This window comes from Schistocerca cancellata, chromosome 1 (genome assembly GCF_023864275.1).
Source record: "Schistocerca cancellata isolate TAMUIC-IGC-003103 chromosome 1, iqSchCanc2.1, whole genome shotgun sequence".
NCBI classification, from domain to species: Eukaryota; Metazoa; Arthropoda; class Insecta; order Orthoptera; family Acrididae; genus Schistocerca; species Schistocerca cancellata.
In genome coordinates this window covers 475948718-475959601 of record NC_064626.1, presented here as the reverse complement: position 1 = coordinate 475959601, position 10884 = coordinate 475948718, and the positions used below count along the sequence as shown (strand labels likewise).

Genomic DNA, 10884 nt, shown 5'->3' with positions numbered 1-10884 from the left:
AGGGAGTAATTATTTAGTTTTTAGTTGTCCTCTTCTTATTACCCTTTTACTTTGCAGAAGACTTCATTGTGCATTGAAGTTTAATTATTGCTGTACAGTAGTCCGAAGATGGTTTGCTCCAGCTGCCCATTCTCTCTGCCAATTCTCTCTTCATCTATGCTAATTACTACATCCATCAACCAGCTTGCTATAGTCAGGAAATCTGTATAACTGTCAAAATACACAGAGGTGACAAATATCATTGCATACTTCCTAATTCTTTGTTGCCCCCTCCTTTTGCCCAGTGTAGTGCAGCAACTCGACATGGCATGGACTCAACAATCGTTGGAAGTCCCCTGCAGAAATATTGAGCCATGCTGCCCCTCTATGACTGTCCATAATTGTGAAAGTGTTGCTAGTGTGGATTTTGTGCGGGAACTGACCCCTTGATTATGTCCCATAAATGTTCTGTGGAATTCATGTCAGGCAATGGGGGTGGCCAGATCATTTGCTCAATTTATCCAGAATGTTCTTCAAACTTATCGCAAACAATTGAGGCCTGGTGACATGTCACATTGTCATCCATAGAAGTTCCATAGTTTGTGAATATGAAGTCCACGAATGGCTGCAAATGGTCTCGGCAAGTAACCAAGCATAAACATTTCCAGTCAATGATCAGCCCACACCATTAAGCTACCACCAGCTTGCAGAGTGCGTTGTTGACAACTGGGATTCTTGGCTATGTGGGATCAGCACCACCCTTAAATCTTACCATCAGCTCTTACCAATTGAAATTGGGGATTCATCTGACCAGGGTCCAACAGATATGGTCATGAGTCCACGAGAGACGCTGAAGGTGATGTAATGCTATTAACAAAGGCACTTGGGATGTAGTGCTATTAACAAAGGCACTTGGGTCAGTCGTCTACTGCCATAGCCCATTAATGCCAAATTTCACCACACCATCCTAACAGATATGTTCTTCATATGTCTTATATTTATTTCTGCAGTTATTTCAAGCAGTGTTGCTTGGTCTGTTAGCACTGACAATTTTACGCAAACACAATTGCTTTCAGTCATTAAGTGAAGGCTGTCTGCCACTGCATTGTCAGAGGTGAGAGATAATGCTTGAAATTAGGTATTTTTGACGCTGTGGATCTAGGAATATCGAATTTTCTTAAAATTTATGAAATGGAATGACCCCGTATGTCCAACTACCTCTAATTCCTGTTGCACAGCCATAATCATGTCTGAAACCTTTTGACATGAATCACCTGAGTACATATGACAGCCCTGCCAATACACTACCCTTTTCTATCTTGTGTATGCAATACTATTGCTATTTGTATATGTGCATACAACTATCCTATGACTTTTTTCACCTCAGTATACATACAAGAACATAAAGCAACCATATATTATGAAGTAGCTATTGCGTGTCTGTGAGCCTTCACATATATTGTTCTCATGTACATGCTTAATGTCAAATTAAAAACTACTTATGCAGTAAATTATTTAAAAAAAAATTAAAAATAATTAGTCATCCAGTATCAAGGAAACATATAACTTAAAAAGAAAACTCCACACAATAGTTTTCCATAAAAAAATAAAAATTGACATTCTACAATGCATTTCAGAAGTGGTACACACATTGGCCGTCCTGTCCCATCACAGCACCATGAAGGTTTTGTCGGGATCAATACAGTCGGGCAGATTCAATACCACACCACTTACTGTCAAAAGTACTATCATCCAGGGCATCAAGTGAAATTTATGACTGGATTGAGGATTTTTTTGGTAGGGAGGAAGCAGTATGTTATCTAGGATGGAGAGTTGTCAGCAGATGTAGAATTAGCGTCAGGTGTGTCCCAGGGAAGTGTGTTGGGATCCTTGCTGTTAATGACCTTGCAGACAATAGTAAAATTGAGCTTTCTGCAGATGATGCAGTTATCTATAATGCAGTACTGTGCAAAAGAGGCTGCATAAATATACAGTAAGATCTTGATAAGATTTTGAATGAGTGAAATGACTGCAAAAAAAGGGGGGGGGGGGCAACCTGTACCCTGATCATCACAGTATCAATGAGTCACTGTTGGACTCAGCCAACTCACACAAATATGTGGGTGTAACACTTTGTGGGGATATAAACTGGAATGATAACATAGGTTTTGCCGTGAGTAAAGCAGGGTTTATTGGTAGAATACTGGGGAAGTGCAATCGGTCTACAAAGGAGAGAGCTTATATATCACCTGTGTGACCACTTCTAGAATATTGCTGTATTGTATAGGACCCGAACCACACAGGACAACATTGAACTTGTACAGAGATGGGTAGCACGAATGAGTGCAGGTTTGTTTGATCCGTGACAGAGAAATACTGAAGGAACTGAACTGGCAGACACTCGAAAACATAAGCAAACTATCGGAAAAGTCCATGAACAGAGTTTCAAGAACCAGATTTAAATGATTACTATAGGAATCCACTATGCATCGCTCACAAAGGGATTATGAGGATAAGATTAGAATAATTACTGCATGGACAGAAGCATTCAATCAATCATTCTTCCTGCACTCCAGATGTGAATGGAACGGGAAGAAACCCTAATAAATGGTACAAAGGGACATACTGTCTGCCATGCACCTGGCGATGTTTTCCAGAGTACAGATTTAGACAGCTGATTTTAACCATCTGTTGTTAATCTCGTGATCCCCAACCTCATTTCCTCCCGATGCATGAGCATGCGCATATCTCCATATTTTGTTTTGTTATTCCTGATGTGAGTTTTTTTGTTATGAATTGTTTCATTTCATTATTTCTTTTGTTAAAATTTAAAATACATAACAAAAGATTAATTGAAGCAGCAAGGCAACAGTCTGAATTGTACAACAAGCATACTAAATTACCTGCCCTCTACTACATTAATAAAGTGGGTTTTTGTATGTACTGGTACTGTATTTAATGTTTTACAATGAAAAGGAATGCAATATGGCTACAGCTTGAACTGAAAAAAATACTGCGGTTAGAATCAGATCAATTAGTAGGTGGAATTTATTTGTATGTTGTCAGACATTAGTAGCGTTTCATACAGAAATGGGCTGAAACCTTCAGACACCGCAAGTTGTTTGTTAAAATGTATGTTTGTGGCACGCTTATTTGTTGTTTAACAGCTCTCTGGATTGTGTGAAACAGTTTTGCAAGCATCTGTGGGGCAATGTTCGTGTGGCTTCATTAGCTAATACCAGTACAAATAACGCACTTGGACTAAAAGTCACAAGATGGAAAGAAAATCTATATATCTTGATGTGAGAGGTATTGAGGGAGATAAGACTATTGAACAAAACTTAGCACAGGACGAGCCACGAAACTTAACCTTAAACAAACCAGTTTTTCACAAAATGTGATGGCAGCTCGTGACACTGTGTTCCTTGTCCAATTTGACGGAACAAATGAAAAAAACTGACTTTCTAAAATATACAGATTCCGGCTCTTCAAGTTCGTTGTGTAGTCTTTGAAGTTTCACGTAATGATATTTTTCGGACCCACACTCTTGTGTGTTGATTCGCTTTTCTGCCTTCCTTCTTTTATATACCCGATGCCCCTACAAGCTGCAAACTATTTGAGTCCAGTAAGTGTCATTTTCGTAGAAATGTGGACTCCAGCATCCACTTACATTTAAACTGCCACTTTCAACGTTGTATAAGTGCAGTACTCACATAAAAACAGTTGAAAATCGTCTTGCAAAGATCGCAATTTCCACGGGCCGGAAAAAAAAAGACAGGAAGAAATTGAGGACAATCATGTGATTGGAATTGATTTGTGACTTGACGTTACGGACAGTATCAATACACATTGACGTGATGGCCAGTGTGAATTGGCATTAAACAGAAGTTGTATGTTTTATGTATTGATGTTATTTGACACAAAAAATTACTTCGATTCTTTGATTTCTGCTACAGAGTAATATACCACAGCCAACTTCAGTAAAGACTAGTGTCGAAGACAAAAAGATCCGTACATGGACTTGAGCGAACCTTTGGTTCACAAAACGAGGTGAACACGACATTCAAAACGATAACATTATAACTGTAGGTTACGTCTTTTCTGTACTGCAGGGTAAGTTAACCTCGAAGTTACGTCATTTGTAAATGTGTAAAGTTCTGCTTTCATGTGGATTGCGCTGTGGATAAGGGAGATACTGATGTGTTGGAAATATTTTAATTCCGAGACGTACTTAAAATGTTGTAGGCTACTAACTAATTTTCCTAATACACCTTCATCAACTGTTAAAAGTGAGACGACTTCCTGATTTACAAGAGGAACAAAAACTCGAGCCAGCCAGCATTGAAACTAATAACTTATAGCACTAGATAGACGGCCTAGTCTCCATTCTAATAAAACATTACTACACGTTAATAAATATAATATAAACAATGCCACTATTATTATTATTTGTACAATAAACAAAAGTGCACTCAGAAACAATATGATGTTATAACTCTGCATTATATATATTTTTCTTCTCGCGCCTGTAGCACGAATCCTACGCCTAATTTCACGCGCGCTTCTCGTAAGTAAGCAGTGAATTAAACATATAGGTAAACGTTTCCAGTTGGTATAAATATATATGTTGTTACATTAGTGGAAGTGTTAAAGAGATTAAACGGGGTAAGAAGTTTATTTTCCTTCTCGCGCCTATAGCACGGATTTTAGGCTTAATTTCACGCGCGCGTATCGTAAGTAAACAGTGACTTAAACTTACATGTAATCACCAGTTTTTTTTATTCAGTACTCTTTCAATTTATTCATATCTGCCTGAATAGTTTCTAGGGTCCTTTGTTTTAGTCAGTACTTAAATCAGTTTATACGATTTCTGTTTTTACCATGAGTGAGAAGTGTATGACATGCCATAGGATCGTTAGTTCCGGGGTATGGTGTGGTGGGCAGTGTTGCCAACCCTAAAAAACCCGAGACGCTAGATTCAATATCTAAAGTCGCTAAAACTGATTTTACTAGGGGTGTACTGAAAATGAAATAATCCAGTGGGGGGTGGAGGTAATAAAATATTAATAAAAATTGTCTCACACGTAATTGCTATATTGTCTTAATTAAATGACGCATCGCTTGCAACAACATACATATAAAATACGCTAACGTTTAATTAAACATGTTATCATAATTGACGCAACACATAAATTGTTGCTTCAATCACAGTAGACAAATATACTAGAAATATACAACTATATTTGTAACAAAAGAAAGCAATAACTCAAATTAGGTTACAAAATATATACATACCGGTATGTGAGCTATTCATCGTCGTCACTCAGAAGATCGAATAACTTCTGTTTCATGCTCTGACAGAACTGTAGTTGATGTAGAGGGTAGAAATCGCTCGAAAGATGATGTTGCAGTTCGACTGGTTTTGTCGCAAAAGAGTAACTTCCGTTCGTTCCAATAAGCTCCAATACGTCTGACGGTATGTCAAAAGAAGCACAATCTTTATTTTGTTTCTTCAGCTGGTCTCTCAATATGATCAAAGCATTAATTGTCTTTAACGATAATCTGTTACGTTGTTTAATGTTCATAGAACTGAATATTCTTTCTACTTCTGCATTTGAATGCGGTAGGCATAGAACAGTCATTGCTGGCTGTGAAATCAAAGAAAATGATTCTCCCCTGCGGTATTTTTATACCGAAAAACCTCACTCCAAAACCGAACAGTGTTAGTAGTGTTATTCCACCTAATGAAGTTGATATTATGGCATTCTTGCAGCATACAGTCTATGAAATCGCCACTAAAACCCAATTCTTGGGCTACATCCGCTACAGCATTATTTTTATTCACTTTGTGTTTCTTCAACATTCATTGACATTTTTTTCGGAATCATAACGTTACTTGGCAGTCTTTGTTGAATTTATTTTAAGAGTTTCAGACTAAACTGAATGCATCTCTTCTTCAGATAAACTCAGCTCGCCCTATTTGCCCAAGAAATTCACAGTGCCGTAGACACTGGCGAGCAGATTGATGCCGTATTCCTGGACTTCAGGAAGGCATTTGATACGGTTCCGCACTTACGTTTAGTGAAAAAAATACGAGCTTACGGAATATCGGACCAGGTTTGTGATTGGATTCAGGATTTCCTAGAAGAAAGAACACAACATGTCATTCTTAACGGTTCAAAATCTGCAGATGTAGAGGTAATTTCGGGAGTACCGCAAGGAAGCGTGATAGGACCTTTATTGTTTACAATATACATAAATGACTTAGTTGACAACATCGGTAGCTCCGTGAGGCTATTTGCAGATGACACGGTTGTCTACAAGAAAGTAGCAACATCAGAAGACTCGTACGTACTCCAGGAAGACCTGCAGAGGATTAATGCATGGTGCGACAGCTGGCAGCTTTCCCTAAACGTAGATAAATGTAATATAATGCGCATACATAGGGGCAGAAATCCTACATAGGGGCAGAAATCCATTCCAGTACGATTATGCCATAGGTGGTAAATCATTGGAAGCGGTAACGACCGTAAAATACTTAGGAGTTACTATCCGGAGCGATCTGAAGTGGAATGATCACATAAAACAAATAGTGGGAAAAGCAGGCGCCAGGTTGAGATTCATAGGAAGAATTCTAAGAAAATGTGACTCATCGACGAAAGAAGTAGCTTACAAAACGCTTGTTCGTCCGATTCTTGAGTATTGCTCATCAGTATGGGACCCTTACCAGGTTGGATTAATAGAAGAGATAGACATGATCCAGCGAAAAGCAGCGCGATTCGTCATGGGGACATTTAGTCAGCGCGAGAGCGTTACGGAGATGCTGAACAAACTCCAGTGGCGGACACTTCAAGAAAGGCGTTACGCAATACGGAGAGGTTTATTATCGAAATTACGAGAGAGCACATTCCGGGAAGAGATGGGCAACATATTACTACCGCCCACATATATCTCGCGTAATGATCACAACGAAAAGATCCGAGAAATTAGAGCAAATACGGAGACTTACAAGCAGTCGTTCTTCCCACGCACAATTCGTGAATGGAACAGGGAAGGGGGGATCAGATAGTGGTACAATAAGTACCCTCCGCCACACACCGTAAGGTGGCTCGCGGAGTATAGATGTAGATGTAGATTTTCTTCAGGCAAACTTGACTCAGACAATTTCTGTTCAAACATAAAGCCAAGGTTCGGATTTGGGTACATACATTCGCTTGGAACTGGTGTTGTCAAGAAATCAACAGTTGGAAAAACTATGTTTTGTCCGAGTGACTGCATGAGAAATACAAATGTACCTAGTAATTTAGTGGGGTCATTGTCTTCTCCTTCAAAAGCTTTTATTGCTATTTGTACGTCTTTTAAAGCATGTTTAAGGTAAAACATGTAAAGATGATTTGAGTCGTCACAATAAATCTTATACAAAAGATAGGTAGTGTAACAACTGTCTTGAACCATGGCAAGTGAAAAATGTAGCTTTAGTTCTTCCCACTGCTCCAGAATTCTTCGTATTGCTGGTTCAGTTGAAAGCCAACGTGTTGCACAGGCCTTCTAAATTTTTAATGGCTGTTTTACACATTTAATTGTCTCATCAACCTTTTTATATTCCTCTCCTCTTTTGTGTGAAATGGGGAACCAATTGTAGGTTTCCCGTACAATAAACTCTATGTTTCTAGGAATGGTATTCACTGAGGCGTGCGAAACTGCTAGCGGAGGAGAGTGACAAATGCAACGGATCACTACCAAATGCTTCAAACCATATTCTCTATTGCGTTGTTCGAAAAGCCCATTGTTTATTCCACCCATTGCAGAATCTGTGCCAATTCCTACCATATTAGCGATTGGAAGTTTGAGATCTTTCAAAGAATTCACAAGGACAGCAGCCAGATTTCTTGCATATGCAGTTTCTACTACAGCGAGTTTGAGAAATGCTGATCTAATGGTTTGGTTGTTTACACTATAGTACTGTATGGTTCAAATGGCTTTGAGCACTATGTGACTTAACTTCTGAGGTCATCAGTCGCCTAGAACTTAGAACTAATTAAACCTAACTAACCTAAGGACATCACACACATCCATGCCTGAGGCGGGATTCGAACCTGCGACCGTTGCGGTCGCTCGGTTCCAGACTGTAGCGCCCAGAACCGCACGACCACTCCGGCCGCCAATAGTACTGTATAACGATACCTATCATTTTAGATCAGGGCCGCACAAGGTGCATGCACCGGCGCATCGCACAGTGCAGAGTGCAGAAGACGGCTGCGCTATGTTGACGACGGTGCAGACCCCCCACTCCTCGCCTTTGCGCAACAGCGCTGCCTCTTACTTCCTTAGCTTGTGTCGCTCGCGCCGCCTGTCTCGACCTGTTTCAAAGCTTTTACGCTGTTGTCTTCGTCATTGCCAAATACTAATGTACACTAGGTGGAGAGCTTAGTTTGGTGTACCGGTACAAAAGAGATTTATATAATAACTGTAATGGTAACAATTTTAAATTTGGTTTCAACACTCTTTATTTTATTTGCAATTATGCTACTAAGATCTGGAACAAGAGATTGGCTGACAGCAATTCTGAGAGAATTTTTTAAATTACGATTAGAAATACTCGCACGCAATCTAGTTTTTGTACAAGACAAAACAAAAAAAACCTTTCATATACACAAGTGGAACCAAACATAGAAATAATCTTCGCTGCTTCTCTGTGTAACTTGGGAAATTCTTCCTTCGGTAAATTCTGGTAGAACTGGAGCAAACCTTTTGTATTGTAAAACACATCCTTTCGGTGAACATCGCTTTGCAAATCAATTAGTTCGAAATGAAAATCTGAAGGGGCACTTTCAATATACATCGAAAAAGGTTTCACAAAAACATCGAGAATCGCCTGCAGGTAGGTAATTTCCTGAAACAATAACAAAGCCAATGTTAATAAATGAAAGTAATGTAAGCCGTTGTTTCGAAGTACTAAAATGCGATAGATTTTAATAAACATGTAATGTGTACTATTGGTTTTAATGTAATGTTACACTTGCATATGTAACGCAATTTTATTTAGCTGTATGTCATATACCGGCACATTACCTGGAATCGGTCGTTAAACGCATTTTCAAGGGATTAGAGCACCTCGACGTATTTTTCAAAGCGCGCTCCTTCCTGCACAGATGCTGTCAAACAAAAACACAGTACCGTTTTGATTAGAGCGGTTATAAAAATCAGGCTGTTTTAATAAAGGTACAATTTATATCTCGCTTACCTAGTTCAGGAAAGTGTTGCGTATTTTTCTCTGAAAGGTTGTTTTTGAGGAGCTTCAGTTTATACTGGAAAGCATTTATTTTGCTGATCATATCGTTGATGAGATTGTTTTCTTTTTGGAGTTTCAGACTTAAATCATTTAGGAGAGCCATAATGTCTGCTAAAAATCCTAAATCAGCTACCCATTCAGGGTCATGAAAAAGTGGCTCCGGGCGTCCTTTGCTCTCCAAAAACTGAGCCACAGTGTGGCGTAGTCGAAAAATTCGGGAAATCGCTTTCCCTTTGCTCAGCCAGCGCACCTCAGCGTGGTAGGGAATATCTGGATACTCCTCTTCAAAGGAAATCAAAATTTCTTTGAATTTAGGATGAGTTAGTCCATGAGAACGAATGTAGTTTACGATACGCACCACTACCTTCATCACATCTTGAAGACCGATAACTTTCGCACAAAGAGCCTCTTGGTGTGCTAAACAATGACCGGAAGGTAAATTCGGCATGTTAAGTTTTTTCCGCAGTAGGCCAATAAACCCTTTTGTTTTACCGCACATTGCTGGTGCCCCGTCTGTGGTTACGGAAAACAGCTTTTCCCAGGGGAGTCCTATTCCTTCAGCTGCCATTTCAACAGCTGCTAAAATATCCGCCCTTGTAACAGTGTCCTTCAACGAAATCATATCCAGGAGCTCTTCCGTTACATGTAGGTCGTCGTCTACGCCACGCAAAAATATTGCTAACTGAGCCGTGTCGTTAATATCCGTGGACTCATCAAGTGCGATGGAGTACGCTAGGAAGTTTTCAATTTTGGCTGCCAGTTGTTCATGCAAATTCTCAGCAATGTCGTTGATTCTCTGATGTATTGTCATTCTGGAAAGTGGTATTCTGCTGTACGCGGGAGCTAATGTGGGATTCACTGTCTCTACTACGTCCAACATAATGTTTTTTATTAATGGCCCGTCCATAAATGGCCTCCCAGCTCTTGCTAAACGTAGAGTAACTTTGTAGCTAGCTCTGAGAGTCCTTTCGCAACACCCCTCATCTTCTTCACCCTAAAGTAGAGAAAAAAAAGATATGTTATAAATAATTTATGCGAAAACGAAAACTAAGGAATCTAAACAAATGTTATTTCGTTTCGCATGACCTTTAACCAAAATATGCATGCTAAAGTACTTGCAACAAACCTCGTTTGTAGATACAGAATTCTCTTCTGCAAGAGTTTGCAACTTCCGTAATTCTTCCTCTCTGGCATCCCCTGTTATATCACTATACTTTTTTGAATGCAATTTGCTGTAGTGCCTTTCAGTAGACGATTTTCTGACACACGAAATTAGTGTACCGCAGATTAGACATTTGGCTTTATCGTCACAACGCACAAAAAAGTAGGAGAGTTCCCATTCCGGTTTAAATTGACTTTCGGCAATTTTCCCTTTTTTTTGGGCAGATGGTTCCATTATTCTGGTAATTGTCTTGCGCTTACGTATTCCAATGTCGACTAAGCCGTGTGGCAGCGCATTCGGCAGCGCACAGCGTCGGCCTCACCTATCAAGCCGAGTTGAGGCGAAGTATGCCGAGTTGAACCGATGCACTGTGCAGGCACTCGCTGCACCTCACTTTGCACGCGTGCGGTTTTCCGTGTTTGTGCGGCCCTGTTTTAGATGTTGATACATC

The 10884-nt window shown here is 39.7% G+C and overlaps 1 long non-coding RNA gene across 1 annotated transcript; it reads right to left on the bottom strand.

The window, feature by feature from the left end:
- Positions 1-8567: 8567 nt before the first annotated feature.
- Positions 8568-9538, bottom strand: LOC126161672 (uncharacterized). The gene is made up of 3 exons (XR_007534946.1): positions 9224-9538; positions 9052-9134; positions 8568-8872 (listed from the first exon to the last, which is right to left on the bottom strand). It is a non-coding gene; the product is annotated as an uncharacterized LOC126161672 (long non-coding RNA).
- Positions 9539-10884: the final 1346 nt, after the last annotated feature.